The sequence below is a fragment of the Cryptomeria japonica genome, chromosome 9 (genome assembly GCF_030272615.1).
Source record: "Cryptomeria japonica chromosome 9, Sugi_1.0, whole genome shotgun sequence".
Classification (NCBI taxonomy): Eukaryota; Viridiplantae; Streptophyta; class Pinopsida; order Cupressales; family Cupressaceae; genus Cryptomeria; species Cryptomeria japonica.
In genome coordinates this window covers 377,046,120-377,063,748 of record NC_081413.1, presented here as the reverse complement: position 1 = coordinate 377,063,748, position 17,629 = coordinate 377,046,120, and the positions used below count along the sequence as shown (strand labels likewise).

The following is a 17,629-nucleotide window of genomic DNA, read 5'->3' as shown; positions in this document are numbered from 1 at the left end:
TTCTTGGTTTGCTCTTCTCTTTCTTGCAATTTCTTCCTCCAGTCTAGCTTTTTCAATCACCTAGGTTCAGTCGCCATTAATCAAAATAAAATAAAAATTCCTTGTCTAGGGTTCGATTGTAATTGTTTCGAGTCTTAACTGTCTTTCATTTTGTACGGATTTGCCTTGCTAATGTGGTACGGCTGATTTGATTGTACGGCTATCACCCGACAATTTTCTAACTGACAAGTAGCTGATTTGTCCGTAGTGGACGTCTTTATAACCCGACAATTTTCTAACTTGGCAATTTCCTGAGTATTCATGCCATATAAAACATTTAATGACAAAAAAATAACTTTAACTTTTTTTCTGTACGTCCTTTTTTTTTTTGGTTACTCAATTCCGTACGTCCGTACATTTTTTTTTTGAATAAATTTTAATTTTTAATTTTTAATTTTTATTTTAATTTTAATTTTTTAAAATTAAAAAAAAAAACCTCAATTCCGTACGTCCGTACGGCCTTTTCCGTACGATTGTATGGATTTTTTTAATTTTTAATTTTTTCAAATTTCTAAAATATTTTTTATTTTTATTTTTTTAAATTTTTAAAAAAATTTCCGTACCGTATGGCCGTACGAACCTACTATACTGTTATTTCTGTACGACAACATTTTTATATTTTTTAATTTTCCGTTTTTGTTTTTCCTACGGCATTGTACAGGGTCGTACGGACCTACCGTACGGTCATTTCCATACGACTGCCCTTACCTGTCCCCCTGGGCAGACCTCGTCTCTTGCCTCCGTTGGTGATAGATTTTCAACTTGGAGCCATTTACAGCATCAGGCACCTCCATCCTGTCCATCGTCCACAACTTGATGGCTCCGTTCGCGCCAACTTCGTGAATCTTAAAGGGACCTAGCCATTTTACCCTGAACTTGCTTGGTTTAATTTCGTTTCGACCATTAAACTTCAATACCAATTGCCCTGGGGTGAACTGCATCCTTCTTAAATGTTTGTTGTGCCAGGCTTTCCATCGTTGCTGAGCTGTCTCCGTCGCCCACTGTGCCATCGTCCGTCTTTCATCCAACTTATTCAGGGCGTATAGTCTCTCCCGGAGGCTTTCCATGTCCCCTAACCGTACATTCCATGGCAATTCTAAGACTTGGCACCATGAATTCCATTGGCACCACAGCCTCCTGGCCGTACATTAATTGGAATGGTGTCTGCCCAGTGGTTACTTTGTAAGTTGTTCGGTACGCCCAAAGTATCGACGGTAGACGCTCCTCCCAGTCTTCCTTCTCAACCCCGCAGGACTTATAAATTACTGACACCATGATTTTGTTGGTCGCCTTAGCCTGGCCGTTTGCCCGAGGATAGTACGGACTTGATAGAGAATGGAAAATTTTGAATTCAGTTGTCAATAGCCGGATAATGTGGTTTATGAAGTGCCCTCCTCTATCACTTGTCAACTGTAAAGGTATTCCGTACCGGGTGATAATCTGTTCATAAATGAATCTCGCCGTACTAACGGCGGAGTTGTCTACCAAGGCCCTCGCTTCGACCCATTTGGTCAAGTATTCGGTCACCACGACAATGTATCTACATCGTCGGGCCCGACTTGGTTTCAACGGACCAATGAAGTCTAACCCCCATCTTTCGAACAACTCTTGAGCATTCGACGGGTTGAGTGGCATAAAATCCCTCTTTAACGATCGTCCAGCGCGTTGACATGTATCACAACTTGTCACCAATTCTCTGGCGTCATTATGCACTGTCGGCCACCATAAGCCTGCTAGTAAGACTTTCCTTGCCGTCGTGTCCGGTCCCATGTGTCCTCCTATGACCCCTTCATGTGCTTCTCTCAGGACTCCTGGGATTTCCTCTTCCAAGATGCATCGTCGTAGGATCTAGTCAGGTCCCATCTTGTAGAGAAGGCCATTTATAAGTTGGAACGTTCTGCTTCTTAGTAAAAGTTTTCGTCTTTCGCCTGACGACATTTCCTTGAAATTTTGAAGTTGATAGGTATTCGCCCACACTTGTGTACCAAGCAGGAAGGGCGGCAATGCGGAAGAGATGGGCGTCCGGAAAACCCTCGTTAACACCTTTTTCCGGCTCTCCAGACTTGATCCGTGATAGCTGGTCGGCGATGACATGGCTCTTGCCAGGTCTGACAATGATGTTGAATGTAAATTCTTGTAATAGCAACAGCCATCGGCTAATTCGCCCCTGGATGATTGGCTTGTTCACCAGGTACATCAACGCCTGGTGATCCACATAAAATGTGAATGGTGTCGCCAATAGGTAATGTCGGAATTTCTGGACGGAGTATACCATCCCGAGGGCTTCTCTCTCCGTCGTGCTGTAATTCTTCTCTGCTTTTGACAAGAGTCGGCTTGCAAAATACACTGGGTGGTCCAGCCCGTGGCTGCCAACCTACGCCAGTGTGGCCCCTATGGCAAAGTTGGATGCGTCGACATGTACATGGAACTCTTTGTCCCAGTCTGGATATGTCAGGATTGGTGCACCTACCAACCGTGACTTTAACTCCTGGAAAGCCTCTTCTTGGGCCGTCCCCCAGATGTATGGCTCCCCCCTTCGTGTCAGCATATCAAGTGGGTATGATACTTGGGCAAAGTTCTTAATAAACCGCCTATAATGCCCAATGTGTCCAAGAAATGACTTGACGCCAGTGACATCGTCGGGCGCCTCCATCTCCACAATGACCCGTACCTTGTCAGGGTCAGTCTTCAGTCCGGCGTTGCAGACGATGTGCCCTAGTAACTTGCCTTGAGGCACCATAAATCTGCATTTCTTGGGATTTAGGGTGCGGCGGGCTCGTCGGCATCTTTCCATGCATTCACCAAGTGCGGCGAGATGTGCCTCTTCCGTGCTGTAAATGGACCAGTCGTCCAAGAATGCTTTGAAGTTTCCTACGGACATTTTGTTGAAAATATGGAGGATTATCCGTTGGAAGGTAGTTGGCGCGTTGCACAACCCGAATGGCATTCGGTGGTATGCATAGACGCCATCTTCTACGACAAAGGTGTTCTTCAATTTGTCCTCCTCTGCAATGGAAATTTGATTATATTTGAAGAATCCATCCATAAATGAATAAATTTCATGGCCCGCTACTTTCTCGAGGATGGTGTCTGTGAATGGTATGGGAAATGGATCTTTAATTGTGACAGCATTCAAACACCTGAAGTCTACACAGATTCTTATCTGATTGGCCTCCTTTTTCAAGGATATCACAATGGGTGATACCCATTCGTTGGTCTGGACCTTGAAGATGATTCCTGCTTCGAGCATGGGGTCAATTTCGTCATTTACCCTATCGGCATAATTTTTGTTCATCCTGTATGGCTGCTTCCGTACAGGCACGACTTCGAGAACCAGAGGGATCTGGTGTACACAAAGTTCTTGTGGTACCCCTTTGAGGTCTTTATACGTCCAGGCGAACACATCCTTGTACTCTGTGAAAATTTTGAACGCCGCCGTCTTCAAGACCGGATTCCAGTTGTCGCCGACCAGAATATTTTTCTGTTCTGAAGTTTCTCCAAGATTTGTAATTTTAAGTGCGGATTCCTCGTATCTTATGGGCTTACTCTTGTCGATCTGGTGCGCTGGTGCGTCATCCACAGGGGCATCCCCTTCCTTGTATTGTCCGTACTCTGGCGGGAACTCGTTCTCGTCAGGTTCTTCTTCGATCTCCAGCATATTGCACCTGTACAATAATTCATAGTCTTCCATTTGCCAATGGAAGAGCTCTCTCAAAGAATCCGTCTTGTCCTCAGAACAAGCTTGAATTCCTAAGATGCCTTCGTCATCTGGTTCCCTGCCATCCTTCCCTTCCTCCGTACCGTCGTCCCCGTCGGACTCTGACTCTGATGCCAACTCTTCACTGACTAGTTGGGTTTTGAGGTCAATGATATATCTTCTGCCGACCTTTTCCATGGACAAGGTGTCCTTTTTCCAATTGTGTTTTGCTTTTGCCGCCACCAACCAGCCTCTGCCAAGGATGGCATCATATCCCTTCTTCTTCAATGGGATGACCACAAAGTTCAAGATGAACGGTTGTGTTCCGATCGTTACTAGTTGCGCCATGAGTGTGCCAAGCGGCTTGATGCCGTGTTGGTCTGCTCCCAATAAATTAAAGGTGGACGGCCAGAGAGTAGGTTTGCCCAATTTTTTCCATGTTTCCTCTGGCAAGACATTTACTCCTGACCCGCCATCGACAATGGTGTCGGTCAAGATGGTGCGCTGTATACCCATTTCCACCACTGTTGGGTGTCTACCATTGTTGATCGTCAAGGCTAATGGGTCTGCCGCCGTCTCGCCAAGGTTGTCCCTTCCATGTGTTGGTTGACCGATTGGGGTTATCAGTACGGATTGCAGAAGTGCCGTCCGCAAGTGTGGCATACTTTCCAGGAGATCCTTCATTTTGACAGGTATCTCGACTTGTAGCAGTTGGTTTATAATATTTGTTTTTGCTTCAGAGCGAGAAGTACCTGCAAGCCCATGTGCGTCCTTGTTCGTCAACATCTGCTTCTCCAGTTCCGCTCGTGCCTCCAGTGCCTTTCGTTTTTCCGTACGAGGATCTGGGTAAGTGGCTGCTTTCGTCTTGGATCTTGTTATGGCGAGCACATCCTTCGTTTCTACATTCAACAAATTCACTCTAGATTTCGAACAGTTGCCATCCTCATGGTCCCCCGGACCGCACCACTTGCAAAGTTTTTGTGGCACTTCCTCCGCCGTATAGTCCCTGGCAAAATGCCCCCATTGGTTGCAAGCCCGACATTGTATCATCGGCCGCCCTTTAGCGTCGTATTGGATTCGGCTTCTATTATTAGTATTATTATTATTGCCTCTTCCTCCTCGCCTGTTGTTCCAATAGCCGCCAGACGACGCGTTGTTGATCGCAGGCTGGGACGTGCCGGCTGGCGCAGACAGTTCCATAAAGAGAACCTGTTGGTTACGGGTCCTCATATTGTATGGACACTCCTTGGTAAGGTGTCAGACAATCTGACAAATATCACAAAATGCTTTCTTCGGACAAGACCCCTTGGTGTGTCCGTCGCTGCGGCAGTCCGTGCACCATAAATCCCCTTCGTCGGCTTTGCTTGTGCTTCCTTTGGTCGCCTTCATCTCTCTCATCATTCGCTCCATATCTTTCTGGAGAGCCCGTACCTTCGGATTAGACTCATCATCACTGCTACTCCTTTTGTCAGAAGAGGAATCGTCGTCTGATGAGGATTTATTTTTCTTTTTCTTGGACGTCTTCTGCTCGCTTTCTAAATCCATTGCCCTATTATAGGCGTCGATATATGAAGAGGGAGGTACAATCTTCATTTTCCGTCTAAGAGACGTCTTCAGACCTTCCACGAACCACCGTTTTTTCAGTCCGTTTGCGGGCTGGTTCTCCATTTTTCTTAGCAGCTCTTTGAGCCGCCGGCTGTAGGTTCGAACCGTCTCGTTCTTCCTCTGTTTCGTGCCGTAAATTTCGGCTACAATCTCATGATCGTCTCTTAGGAGACAAAACTCCGCTTGAAATTCCTTCTTCAAGTCAGGCCATGTGCTAATTTTAGCCTTCTCTGTATCGGAGAACCAGTCGATGGCCACGCCCCTTAGGGTTGCGGGAAACTGTGTTACCCACTCATCCTGATTGGTAACACCATTCGCTCCCCAAATTGTTTCACAAGTGCGACAGTGGCGGACAGGGTCTTCTTTCCCGTCCCCATGGAACTTTGGAAGTTTTTGTTTTTACGCCATGCCTTGTCTTTTTACTACTGGTGGCTGTTGTCCTACTCCGGATGGGTTAGATCCTGTAAGAGGTGCTTGACCGTTGTGCCTCGGTGTCCCTCCGACACTCCTGGCAGCCCCGGTGTCTTCTCCCTCCCTTGCCTCCTCCCCACTCCGTGGAGTTTCCCTAGCCTCTGGTGTGCGTGACAAGTCCCTCAAGTCCCTCAATTGAGTTTTAGTACACTCTATCCTGTGGCGGGTTTCCGCAAGTAACTCCTCCCGACTCCGTGGGTGGCCGTCGGCCTCACCGTCCCCTTCGGAGCGTTCCTCCTCCCTTCGCTTATACCTCCGTCGCCTTTCCGCTTGCTGTTCAAGGATCAAGGCACTTCGGGCTACTGCACGTTCATCTATATACTCTTGCTTATTTTTGTCTTTATTCAATTTATTGGGCATTAATTCCCGTACGGCTTTATATATAACAACGACATATAAAAAGTAGAACACTTTTATTCATTCATCCTGTGGGATACAAGTCTATGTCAACAATATGACATAATTATTACAATGAGTGTTCTTTATTCCGCCCTGTATGGCTCAAGGTTCAAGTGTCCCGTCGCATGCCATCTTGTTGCGCTTCCCAACGACGGTTGTTTTCTTCATACTGTAGGAGGATCTGTTGGCGTCGTTCTTCGCAAGCAATTTCCTCCAGGCGAGCCCGCTGTGCAAGTGAAGCCTGTGCGAGCAATCGGGGGAGGTGGTTCATCAACTAATTCACCGCAGGGCTAACTTCCAGTGCGGTCCACACAACACTTGTTGGAACTTCCGCCTCCGTGGCCTCTCTTCGGACATAGGTTTCGATGGCCACCTGAAGCAGGATTGAAAATTCCCTCGTTGTAGTATCTTCTCCGTCGTAGAGCTCTGTTCGTGTGTCGTCCGCCTCAGGATTAATCTCGCTCGCCGGTAGGCTCATCGCGTCTGTAGGCCATCCGCTCCTTTTCCCGAGTCTGTCTAGGCAACGGCGCCAAATGTTTAGCCAATAAAGTGTAATTCAATGCATCGCAGAAATAATAGACATGACATAATAGATCATGACAGAATATAAAGAAACTCAGATCTTCATTGATCCATAATAATGTCAGTACAATGACAATGACCATACTAACTCCGTCTCCATGACCAAGGACTCGCTAATATATAAAGGTGACCGGTCAGTTACCTGGTGTCAACTGTCGACAACCGACGGGTTAACTGCCGTCATTAACTCTAATTACATTAAACGTCTTATTGCTTAATTACTCAACAACAGCCTTGGGTTCATAAAGGTATTTTTCGTATTTTATATTGTTGGAGAATCATTTGGTAGTTTAGAAATTCTATTATTGTCATTTTCATAGATTAGGAAAGCTGAAAAATATGAATTTTATTCCAAAATCTTCAAAATTCCTTAAAAAATTATATGATTGCATAAGTGTGTTTGGTGAATTTGGGACAAGAGCATATTTTTAGAATTTTGAGTTTGTATTTCAAAATCTAGATAAAATTGAAGGATCTCTATGGTAGAACTTGGATATTGGGAATTTTTAATGTTTTTATTTATTTGGAATTTGTGAGTTGTGAATGGTCTTTATTTTGTGGAGTAATGGGTTTTGCCATAAAAATGGATTGCTTATTTTGTGGGAATTGTGTGTGCATGAAAACCAGATTTGCCATGATTTCTTTAACTCTATTGGATTCTATCTAGGGTTAAGAAATTAATGATTGAGTTTTTTGTCAAGGAATGAAGAATGAGTAAAGGCTTGGAGTGGCCATGATTTCTCTAACTCTATTGAATTTTGTCTACCCTAAGAGGATGAGTGGCCCCTCAACAACAATCAATAGCCTCCTTTTTGACCCACTATTCTCCTAGACATGGCTGCGATGTTATGCCCCTTCACAAATGCCTGTTATCACCAATGAGGCATCCCATATCCTCCTTGCAAGTGACAGTAGCATTTGTAGGAACTGGAACCTGCAAACAAAATGATGAGCAAGGGTGGCATCCCATAGGTACCTCCAAGAAATCTTTTGGAGCTGGCGGCTAGATCAGAATGCATAAACCCTTCACAATGTCCGATTTCTAATAGTCATCCACAATCCAGAATCCTGTAAATCCTCTTTGAATTTGATAGAAAAATTGCAATTCGCTTCAATATCTCCAAATGTTTAATAAAGTATCAAAAATCTTTTTATTTTCTTGCAAGTATAAATATGTCTCCCTTGTAGACATTTGCAAACAAAGCTGTAACCAAAAAGATATAATAATACTTTCTCAAACAACTTCTATCAATTCACCTGTGAATTCTATGTGAATCCACTGTGATACTTACCTACATTCGTGAAAGATGCCAACCACTGATTTTGACAGCTGATTTGTTTGTTTGATTCAATTCTTTGGCTAGCGTATAATTTTTTTTGGTTTTTGAAGAGATTTTGGGATAACTTGCGTGTTATTGACTTTTTTGAATGTTGCACAGTAGAGACAGTACATGTAGAAAACTAAAGTAATTTTGAAAATAGGAAATCAGAACTCTGATTTTATTGCAGCAAATTACAAAATTCAAGAAAGTGATTATTTAAGACAACTAGAGCCAAATTTGGCCTACCAGGTGTCCAACTCCTTGCCTGGATGAGCTTATTTTGATGCTGGAGGTGGTGCAAAAAGCAATATAGGAGCCTCCAGGTGCTGCAAATTGTTCCAATGTGTTTTATTCTCCTTATATATAATCATCAAAACAATTTAAGTAAGAAATAGCATATCAGGTGCTTATTCCAAATTCTTGCCAGGAGAAACCTCCATAATTGACCCTTTTTCCTCACTAAAATGCTGATGTAGCCCAAATGTGTTAAAATTTCCCTGAAAGAACCACTAATCTGTCTTTATTTGCTGCCAACAATGAATTTACACACAAATTTTTGAATCAAAACCCTCTAATTTATTTTATTGGCTTCACAGGAGAAGCAAAGAGGGTACGACCAGCCTGAGAATGGAATGGCTAGCATTAAAGGCACAATAACTGCTGGAAAATGTTCCCCAATGTGTTCCAATCTGCTCAAATGTGCTGTAGATGATTTATTCTTGTTGAAAGTATGAATTTTCTTCCAGATATTGGCACCAAATGATGTGAAAGAGGATTCCTTCAATGCAAAGGTGAATGGGTTTTCGTCCACACATGAAATAAGGGTGAGAGTTTTCGTTCTCAACTTGAAACTCCAATCAAGCTTGCTGCTGTAGAGCTCTCTAGGGAAGAAATTGTCAAATATCCAATGAATAATGAATAAAATGCTGCCCTCAATGTCTTTTAAACATTCCTCAAACCCTAATTCAAATTTGGGGTTAGGGTTGTACTTTTGGCATCAAAAAACTTGTTAAAATGTTTCTTTTTATTAAAAAATAACTTCTCCTAAGTGGTTTGACCCATTGAGGGTCTAATTCCTCATTAAAAGTGGCCATAATATTAAGTTATAACCTTTAAGTTATAACTTCTAGGGAAATGTGCCAAGGGGCCATTTTATAATTCATCATTAAGTTTTATTAATTTCCTTTTTAATAAAGTTACTTTATAATTTTTCTAATCATAGAAAAAATAACTGTATAATGAATTATTATAAAGTCTATGTAACTTAAGCTCACCAAGGCCAAAAATTGACTAAGTATAGACTCCTCTTGGCAAAGCCATGTTAAGGATATAGCTTCATTCGGATTGAAGCAAGTAATATTTAACAACATTGAATGAAGGGTCATGTCCCTGTAGGGTCATGACTCTATGTGGCATAAGCCACGTAGAAGTCATGCCCCTACATGGACATGACTCTTCATCCTTTTATTTATAGGCATCGACACTTGCTGTGAACTGAAACCAATAACTGTGGCAGTTTCACGAACCAGCAAGCTGTCGATATTATCATAGAAGATTAATAGTTAGAGTTATATATATATATATACACATCGGAGGTAAAACAAATTCATTGCAGCGATCTTATTAACGTCTATCCTCACTACATATTACCAGACTAATGTATTCTCTATATCTGATCTAAATTCCTTAACATGGTATCAGAGCCACGTTGGTAGAGAAATAATAAAATAGTGACACCTCTTTTCTAAAAAAAATTTAGACTTGCACTCAGAATCAAAGGAAAATCAATCATGGTGAACAGTGTTAGAGTGGAGGATAGACTCGAAGGCGCATCCAACTTCATCTCATGGAGAATTCGAATAGCAACAATTCTTCAAGAACTCGAACTAGATGCATACATAGAAGAAGATACTAAGATGCCTGAAGACGAGCCAAAGAAAACAACCTGGAAAAGACACAACAACAAGGCTAAGAAAATCATAATTGATGCTCTTAAAGATCACATTCTCCCAACCATCTCAAAACTAACTACAACTTATGATATGTTCAAGACCATTCAAAACTCATATGAAATAAATAATGCAAGCAGATTGCTCACTTTAAAACAGCAATTAATGCATATCTACATAAACAAATGGGAAACAATCACATCCTATTTCATGAGGATTTCAGAATTAAAAGACCAATTGTCAACTATTGGGAATAATATAGATGATATGGAGCTATCTCTAATAGCACTTAAGGGATTACCATCCAGTTGGGAATCCTTTATTCAAGGCATTAGTGCTCGTCCGACACTACCAAAATTCGATCAACTCAAGAATGATTGCACTCAAGAAGAATCTCGACTAATCACAAGAGGATTGGGTCCAAACAAAGGGGGAGAAATTCAAGCACTACATGCTAACACAAGCAACAAAGGGAAGAAAAGGAAGTTCAAATGGAAGAGAGGAAATAATCACAAAAGCAAAGACTTCTCCAAGATTCAATGCTACAAGACACACTCACAGGTTCTGCCCAGAAAGAAAGAAAGCTCGAGCAACCATAGCTGAAGTCAAGGAAGTAGAGAATCCTCTATTTTTCTTAGCCTTATCAAGCGAACTAAACTCAAACAAACATATGTGGATAATCGACAGCGGAGCATCTCAACACATAACCGGTTTTAGAGATCAATTCAAAAGCTTTGAAGGCCACTTAACTGAAGAAGTTACAATAGGAGACAATTCTACTTATCTAGTGAAAGGAATTGGGACCTGCTCAATTCAATTAAGAACAGGAGTTACATTACAATTGAAAGATGTTCTCTTTGTACTAGGTATCAAAAAGAATTTGGTCTCTATTTCAGGACTAGCTGATCAAGGATATCGTGTCACCTTACATGAAGATAAAGTTCTACTTTGGCCTAAAAACTCTAACATAAAGAATGCTATTCCTATAGGATCTAGAGATGGTAGTTTATACAAATTATGTAATACTCAAAAACAAGCACTAAATCATGAAGTATCAAACTCTAATGAAATTTGGCATAGAAGATTAGGGATTAGGACATCTTCGATTTAGTGCCCTACCTTCTATAGGAAAAATTACCACAGGATTACCCAATCTAAAATCTAATCATGTTGGAACTTGTAAAGGATGTGCTCTAGGGAAGAACTCAAAAGGGTCCTTTCCCTCAAGTGAACACAAATCAAAAGTTGTACTAGAACTTGTCCACACTGATTTGTGTGGTCCAATGTCATTACCATCACTAGGGGGATTCTTGTATTACGTGATATTTGTTGATGATTACTCTAGGATAACTTGGATCTATTTCATAAAACTCAAAGAATCAAATGAAGTGTTATTGAAATTTAAAGAATTTAAGGCCCTAGTGGAAAATCAAACTGGGAAGAAAATAAAGACTCTAAGATCAGATAATGGGGGTGAATATATCTCTGAAAATTTTAAAGAATTCTGCATTTTTGTTGGGATTAAGAGGGAGTGTACTGTACCTTATAATCCTCAACAAAATGGAGTTGCACAAAAAAAAAAACAAAACCATCATCGAAGCTGCTAAAGCCATGATGCATGATCAAAATCTACATATCTCATTTTGGGTTGAAGCCTCAAATACAGCTGTGTACATTCAAAACAGATGCCCTCATTCAATCCTAGAGAATATAACACCTGAGGAAGCCTTTATAGAAAATAAACTAGATTTAAGCCATCTAAGAATCTTTGGTTGCCACGTGTATACTCACATTCCTAAAGAAAAGAGAACCAAACTAGAACCCTCCAGGAAGAAAGGCATATTTGTTGGCTACAGTGAAACCACTAAAGGATACAGAGTCTATATTCCAAGACGAAGATCCATTGAAATCAGTAGAGATGTCAAATTTGAAGAAGATGTTGCTTATAAACTATCTCTAAGTGCAGAAGATCTAACCGCAAAATCAAATGAAAATCCTACAATTGAAAATCAGAGGGAGAATAGCATAGAAAATCATGAACTTCAATCACCTAATTTCGAGAATGTTAAAAAATCCTAACAACAAGAAAAGACCACTATGGGCAAGAAAGATGATTGAAGAAAATAATGTGGAACCCGATGAAATCTTCAAAGAGAATAAGAAAACAAGAAGTCAATCATGCTATGTTGCCCTCTTGACCGAACTTACAAAATCTGAACCATCAAATGTTGAAGAGGCTTTAACATGTCAAGCTTGGAAAGATGCAATGATTGAGGAATACCAATCTATCTTAAAAAATGATGTCTGGGACATTGTACCTATACCAAAAGACAAATCAGTTGTCTCATCAAAGTGGTTATTGAAAATCAAATATGCACCAGATGGTAGTATTGAAAAACACAAAGCCAAATTTGTTTTCTAGGGGGTTCTCTCAAAAGGCTGGAATTGATTATGTCATAACCCCTCCTTGGACATTGGATTAAATAAATACGATAATTAAAACATTTATTAATTAACATTTAATAATATTGGAAAATCGTCTCATTTATGAGACTTCATGATTTTCCTCTAATATATAATTATTAATGTTTATTATTGCTTGTTATGATTATTAGTTATTATTATTGTTATATATGATTATTATTTATATAATAACTATCAAACAATTATAATGCAATAAGGCAGCGGTCATCAAAGATATGTTAAGGAGGAAATAATCATTAATGATATTAATTAAGATTAATAAATTAGTAATTAGAATTAAGCAACAGTAAATTAATATTATTGGTACGAAAGACACTTATAGTGATTCGAGCATCACTAAGGAGTGGTTAAGATTAGCATTGAATATCGTTGACTAGTCATAAATACTATCAATTTAAGGAAAGAGTGATTGTCTATACAGAATTAAGGGAATATTAATGAGATCAACAACGACAACCTCTTCTAATGGCCGCCACACACTTACAATACCGATTACCATTAGATGTTTACAATTCTACATCCTTTAACTCTATTATCTAATCGATAATTAGAATGTACGTAATAATATCAATATTTTGGTTAGCGATCTGTTTAAGAAGACCATGATTAGCAAGAAGGCTAATCGATAACATAATGAAAGGAGGTGATTAACGTAAAGGATCTAATGCAGCGATTAGTGGTGCAATTAGCATTAAGGAAAGAAGATGCCATTAAGACATGTCTTTTGGCATCATGACTTATCATTCCAATAATATGATATAAGAAGACATTTACAATCATTCACGGAGAAAAAAGCGCCTAGGAGGATAGAATTGAAATGGTGAAGTATGAGGCACAAAATCTGAAGACGCATATAGGACAGTATCAATATCATTTGAATATACATAAAGTAGAGTCCGACGCATAATGAGAATATGTAATTCGGATTAGTGGAATTCATATCACACTCACGTCGGTGAAGATATTAGGAACAACAACGTATATATATATTTGGAACAGTGCATTCCTATATTCAATCAATATATTATATCAAGCTTATATTGTTCGATATTTGGCCAATGTAAGTTCGTAACTTCTGCAAGTTTGGATAAAATGTATCAGCTTATTCGGATCAATCTTCTTACATTAGCAATTGTCTTGCACATTGTTAGCACAATACATTCGATTTACTTAGGATGTCCCATACGTCGTAGAACGAACACTTTGATATTCAAGAGTGAAATCATATACATTAATCAGTTTACGTAAAGTAATTGGGCTTTAAGATTTATATAGTTGATATGAAGAGGGGATTGGATCAGAACAGGACTGTTATTTAGTTACAGGCAGTAGCATCCTTGTTCTCGGTGGTAAGCATAGGGGATGTGCTTAATACGTTTTCCTAATATTATAATGCCTCTATGCAGAATTTTATAGTAATATTAATATAGAGTGCAATAAGTATGACACTCATATTAGATATTTAGTGGCAGACCAGATCTGACGCATGTCAGATCTGTCTGTTTTTACAGCCACCCTTATACTAACAATTTATGTTTTAGGCAATGGTGGTATTAGTGATTTATACAAAAAGGTAATTAGTAAATGTATTAATAATTGGTAATTCATAAATATATAAATGATTTATAATACAATATAATGTATTTATTTGTTTATATATATGATGTAATAATACTATATGAATGATGTAATATCAATAAGTATGCATATAGATATACATAAACATATACATATATTTGTAATATAATGCCGTAACCAGACATAAAAATATTAGATTGTAAATAAGAAAGAACTCATAAGATAATAAACAGTAAGAAGAATATTGTTTGGATATAATCCTTGCTACTGCTGTCAATATTCACAAGGTTGGGAATTGAGATGTTCCAAAGAGGGGCGGTCTAAATCCAATTAATAGGATTGATCCCAAGACAAAGTAGGGATCAGCAAATTTATTATGGATGTATGATAGATTAACAATTTATCTATTAATAGTTAATTGATCGAGCTGCGGAATATCACTGATTCGATTCACGTTAAGGTGGAATTGTCTCCAAATATATTTAGTTAAGTTATAAATATATTGGAAATCAATTAATTACGGTTAAAACTGTCTTGAACCAAGTTGGGGACATTACAGATTACGAAGAGACATTTGCTCCAGTTGCCCGATGTACTTCTGTAAGAACCATCATTGCCATTGTAGCTTCCAAAGGGTGGAAGATACACCAAATGGACGTGAAAACCGCATTTTTGAATGGTGTTATTGAGGAAGAAGTATATATAGAACAACCTGAAGGCTTTGTTACACATGATAGAAATCTCTATGTGTGTAGACTAAAAAAAGCTCTCTACGGCCTTAAGCAAGCTCCCAGGGCATGGTACGAAAGGATAGATAGTTATCTCTCCAAACTAGGATATTCCAAAAATGAAGCAGACTCTAACATATACTTCAAAATATCGGATGGTGACATGTTAATACTTGTTCTCTATGTTGATGACTTGTTGATAACAGGAGAAGATCACCTCATTGCAAAATGCAAACAAGATCTTGTGGCTGAATTCGATATGAAGGATCTAGGTCTACTGCACTATTTTCTGGGCCTAGAAGTATGGCAAAAAGAGAATTATATTTTCCTAAATCAAGGAAAATACACCACTGATATCCTGACCAGATTTGGTATGATAGATTGTAAGCCTCTATCCATTCCAATGGAAACAAATCTTCATAAGCTCAAAAGTGAAGCAGTTTATTCAGAACCTACAGATCCTACATACTATAGACAAATTATTGGATCTCTTATGTACCTGGTAAACACTCGCCTTGATATTTGTTACGCTACCAATGTGTTAAGTCACTTCATGTGCGAACCTAAGAAGATTCACCTAATGGCTGCTAAGCATATTCTGAGATACTTGCGTGGCACTATTGGACTTGGCCTGAAGTATAAAAATGTTGAGATACAACTCCAAGGGTATTTTGATTCCGACTGGGCAGGAAGTTCCATGGATCTTAAAAGTACAACAGGGTGTTGCTTTAGTCTTGGATCAGCTATGATATCCTGGTTTAGCGGAAAACAGTCAGCAGTTGCTCAGAGTTCCACGAAGCCGAATATATGGCTGCCTCCATGGGAGCACGTGAGGCAGTATGGTTAAGGAAATTGCTAGTTGGACTATTTGGGAAGCCCCTAAACCCCACTGTGATTCATTGTGATAATCAAAGCTGCATCAAACTTTCTGTAAATCTAGTTTTTCATAATCGATCCAAGCATATAGAAATCCCATACCATTACATAAGAGATATGGTAGATAGAGATGTCATCAAATTGACCCACGTCAGCACTGAAGAGCAAAGTGCCGACATATTCACCAAACCTCTTGCAAAGTTGAAAGTGGAGTACTTTAGAGGTAAACTTGGTATGACTAAATTATAATGGAAATTTCTGATATTAATCTTAATCATATCTAATTGATATATTCATGAATATCTTGAATGCAATATTGCATGTTTGCATGTATGTGTTATGTCATGGAAGGTGACGATCTTTCATGTGATGTAAGTGTAAGATCGCTATTGTAAGGTGACGACTTTCACAATAGCCTGATCTGTTATCAAGATTGACTACATTAAGTTGCTGTCCCGGAATGTGCCGGAAATCTTGATACTAAATTTGCTATGATGAGTTATTGAATTGTTATCATTAAATGATTGTTTCGAAATATGTCGGAAATTATGATAAAATCATATCATGATTGACTACATTAATTTGCTGTCCCGGAATGTGTCGGATATCATGATACTAAAATTATTTCACCTATAATAATGACAATGTTACAATTGTCACTAGAATCAAGGTTGTAATCTGATAAGACTTCAATTAGTTGTTGTCCCAGAGTGCTGGATATCAGATAATCCATATCTCTTTGAGATATGAAGTATTTCACTAGTAAGTGTTACTAAGTGAATGATCATGTCAAATAAATGGGTATATCTAGAATGTTGTTCCTTAAAACTTAATTATGAAGTTCAATCCTCTTTTTCTAAGAGGGAGTGTTAAGGATATAGCTTCATTCGGATTGAAGAAAGTAATATATAACAACATTGAATGAAGGGTCATGTCCCCGTAGGGTCATGACTCTACGTGGCATAAGCCACGTAGAAGTCATGCCCCTACATGGACATGACTCTTCATCCTTTTATTTATAGGCATCGACACTTGCTGTGAACTGAAACCAATAATTGTGGCAGTTTCACGAACCGGCAAGCTGTCGATATTATCATAGAAGATTAATAGTTAGAGTTATATATATGTATACACATCGGAGGTAAAACATATTCATTGCAGTGATCTTATTAAAGTCTATCCTCACTACATATTACCAAACTATTGTATTCTTTATCTTTGATCTAAATTCCTTAACAAGCCAATCATCCCCTAGCCTCTGTAATTGCCTGCGGAGATCGCTAACAGGCAAAACTATGCAACTGAGTGATCGTAGGAAAAATGGGGACATTATAATTCAACAAAAACCATGATCTTGATTGAACCACACCTGTATCGGCTAGGGAAGATCTTTCACATCCAAAACCTTCTTTGATATAGGGTTTACTTCCTCGGGTTATTGTTGAACAATTCTACTCAACCTCCACAAATGGGTTTCAAGAGTATGCAAATACCAAAAATGAATCAAATGAGTCTCCTTAACCTCCTTTTATGTAATATCCCTTGCTGATTATGGCCTTAAATGCTGAAGATAGGCTCAAGGAATATTGTCAAACAGTTGTCCTACATCCTCTAAACCTACTGTTACCAAAATCTGATTGCTTTCTTGATGTTCATGACCCGAGCTATTATATCAAACAATTCACACACAAACATTAGGCTTGCTGTTCTAAGTTTTAGACTGATAACCTTGTGTGTTATTGACACAGAAAAAAGACTTTGCATAACTTTGCGTGTTATTGACGCTGATACATATGGAATGTATTTGCAAAAGATATCTAACATTACAAATTCAATGCATAATAAGTCTTTGCTCTTCTCAAATGCATATATATGGATTTTCAAATGAAAATGTGTGCC

General features: G+C 39.2%; 1 protein-coding gene across 7 annotated transcripts in view; it reads left to right on the top strand.

The window, feature by feature from the left end:
• The window catches only part of LOC131072578 (uncharacterized), a 297,628-nt gene that overhangs the window by 54,405 nt on the left and 225,594 nt on the right, over positions 1 to 17,629 (top strand). Inside the window, exon 1 of one of the 7 annotated variants that reach the window (XM_058008800.2) lies at positions 8,712 to 8,939. The exons of the other annotated variants lie outside the window; for them this stretch is intronic. The gene's annotated coding sequence lies outside the window, so the exon portion shown is untranslated. Of the gene's footprint in view, positions 1 to 8,711; positions 8,940 to 17,629 lie in introns of those variants that run through there. 7 annotated transcript variants of the gene reach the window in all.